Source organism: Ictidomys tridecemlineatus, chromosome 12 (genome assembly GCF_052094955.1).
Source record: "Ictidomys tridecemlineatus isolate mIctTri1 chromosome 12, mIctTri1.hap1, whole genome shotgun sequence".
Classification (NCBI taxonomy): Eukaryota; Metazoa; Chordata; class Mammalia; order Rodentia; family Sciuridae; genus Ictidomys; species Ictidomys tridecemlineatus.
The window spans coordinates 98,062,214-98,065,258 of record NC_135488.1 but is presented as its reverse complement, the minus strand read 5'-3'; positions in this window follow the sequence as shown (position 1 = coordinate 98,065,258).

The following is a 3,045-nucleotide window of genomic DNA, read 5'->3' as shown; positions in this document are numbered from 1 at the left end:
TGGACTTGTGTAATATTGGAAAGCAAGGTGCTTCTGATTATGCCTGGATTATTATTGAAAGTGAATTGCAAATCAACCCTTCCATCCCTTAGGACAAATGTGGGAGAAGGGAGGGAGTCAGAGGACTCTGACTGGGTGTTGAGTTCACTGATATGCATATAGTAGATGATGTTCAATAAATGTGGGTGACGGATGGAGGTGGTGTTTGACCTTTGCTGCTGACTCCTTGGCAAACACAGTGCACAGCGAAGTGTTAGAGTGGAAACAACATTTGACCAGCGGTTCGAAGGCCCAGGTTCCACCTATACCACTTAATAGCCTGGTGACCTTGGACATGCCATTTAATCTCTTAAGTGTCTTCTCACCTGTAAAATGAGGAGACTGGACGAGGTGATTTGGAAGGTCTCTTTCAGCTCTAAGGTTCTGGAACTCTAAGCAACTTCATTTGATTGAGTTTCTATTCCTTCATTTATTCAAAGGCAGCAGGGATAGAAACCTATCTCCTAGGGCACTGGAAAGAAAGGTTATTGTGCCTGTTAAAATGCTCTGTATCTTCAGAGAAATGAAGGAAATTCAATGATGGAGAGCATGTAACAGAGTGGAAACCTGGGTGTGTCTGCAACTCCTGAGGGCCAGAGCCAGACCAACCCTTTCTAACTGGTTGATCTTTGGCAAGTGTCCTAATTTATTTCAGCCTCAGTTTGCACATATGTAAACTGGGGACTCTGAAGTTGTGCAGTCGTAATCTTGTCACATTCTTACATTCTTTGAAAGCCAAAGTGTTGAAAATGCTTTGCAAAACTGAAAAGCACTATACAAAGTATGGTTGAGAAATGGCTGCTTGTTAGTTGTATCAAGTTCAGCACCGTGTCTCCATATTTTCATTTAGGGGACATAACCAAAGGCTTATTTTCCACTCTTAATTTACTGATCGGTGAAATTGAGGTAAAGTGAGCAAAATTTTCTAAAGTGTAGGCATCAGATAATTGCCTCAATGACCTCCAATGTAAGGAATTCTCCCAAAGGCCAGATCACTGCTGGTGAAGGCCTTCCTTCCTACCCTCTTCTCCAAAAGGAGCCCATTTCAACTTAAGATACGTGTGGGGGTGTGGGGGGAGTAAATGAGGAGGGTTTTTCTAAGTTTTGAAAATTTTATGATATTATTCATAAATATGAAAGTGTGTCTATTATATGTAAAATTGATGTGACAACCTTTCATCCCAGGCCTTGCCAGGAAATGCTCCTGGGGAGATATGGCAGAAGGCTTCCATCCTGCTCACCCCAGGGCCTTGGAAAGTCCCAGTAGGAAACCAGATCTTCAAGCACTGGCTTCCCTTTTGACACCCCAGATGACAACATGTCATACCCAGTCAGTGACATTGAGGAGCTTCCCCACCCTTTACAAAAGGCATAAAGCCCTTCTCTTCCAAGTAACCCCAAACCTGGAACATCTCCATTAGCGTCTGACCATAAACAGTGGCCCTCCATCAAGACACCAACCCCAACCCTGCTGCACACAGGTGGTGCCTTGCAGGACAAACCAGCTCTTGCTCTCGTTTGGGGGATAGGGACAGGATCCTAAATTTTCTGGTTGAAGCCATATTTTATCAAGAAGCACACTTTTTATTCCAGGTGAATATATGAATGACTGATAATAGCACCGTTATTTAAAAATTACTCTTAATGATTATTTTTATTGAAATTGAGTTTGGGGAAAACTGATGAAAATTATGAGGGCCCCCTCTTTCAGATTCCTCAAGCCCAGACACTGTTAAACCCTTACCATTAATCCCATCATCCCTTTACCTGATGACTCCCTCGTCCCACTTTTAAGAACATGTGTGTATGGATTCAATACATTCACTGCCTTTTCTTCAAAGAGCTGACTTATACTTCCAAGATAATTTAATTTTGCTCAGTTTTTTGAGAGCCACCCCCCCACCCTTTCCCAGCCCTGTGTACACATAGCTCAAGTTATTTTATAGGTAAAATACGTAAAGCTATTTTGTAGGAGTAATTGAAGTAGAGGTGGCAGAATGGCAGTCAGACTCGCGTGCAGTGGCTGTGGGGGCTAAGCAGCGCGAAGGCCTGGACAATTCCTGGGCAGTGTGGGAAGCTTTGCTCTGAAGCTCTTTGTTTACGCTGTTATACAGCGACTCCTTGGAGCAGATACGGGATCCAAGACTAGTGGTGCGTGCTTGAGCACCGCCCACTCGCACCTCCTACCCGCACCGTGGACCGTGTGTGTGTGTGTGTGTGTGTGTGTGTGTGTGTGTGTGTGTGTGCCTGCGCGCTCATGTCCAGTGAAATAACCCAAGAATGACACCACATCCTTTCTCCCACAAACAAAACCCTCCATGGATCCCAAGGCTGCGGACCAGTTCCTCTTAAATCTTGCGACCCCGCAGGCAGTGGGTCCCCGACTCCCTGTCTCATCTGCCTACCCACAGCGTTTTTTAGTGATGCTCTCCTTTCCACGCTGTTAGTCCAGGATGGAAGGGACGCAACTCTGGCGCCGCGATCGCGGTGCGGCAGGGGACGATTCCAAAGGGAGGCCTACTTTGGGAGAGGACCGCTGAAGAGGGGTCCTGAGTGTGGGCTGGGGACGGTGAGTGGGTGCCAGGGAGGGCGCGGGGCCAAGCGGCCGGCCGGGGTGGAGGAATGGCGCCCTCCTTCGGCGCAACCTGGGCAGTCATGTCCCGAACCTTCCGCACGCTCCACCGCGCTGCCTTGGAGTCCCCGGGTGTGCGCAGGAAGGGGGCTGCGGATGCCTACGGGTTTGTGAGCAGGAAGCGGCGTTGACATTGAACACCCGCCGGGTGCGTGCGTGTGTGCGTGTGTGTGAGTCGTGGGCAGGGGGCAGTGCTTCGGGCTGCAGCAAACCACGGCCCTCGGGGAACAGAGCTCAGCGCGCCCCCGAGTCGCCGCCCGCGGGAGCTGCGAGCGCTGAAGCCATTCATGATTTTGGTGACGTTATTCCAGGAGTGGGCGAGGAAGGGCGGGGCCTCTCGGGGCCAAACCCCGCCCCCTCCCCTATAAATATAG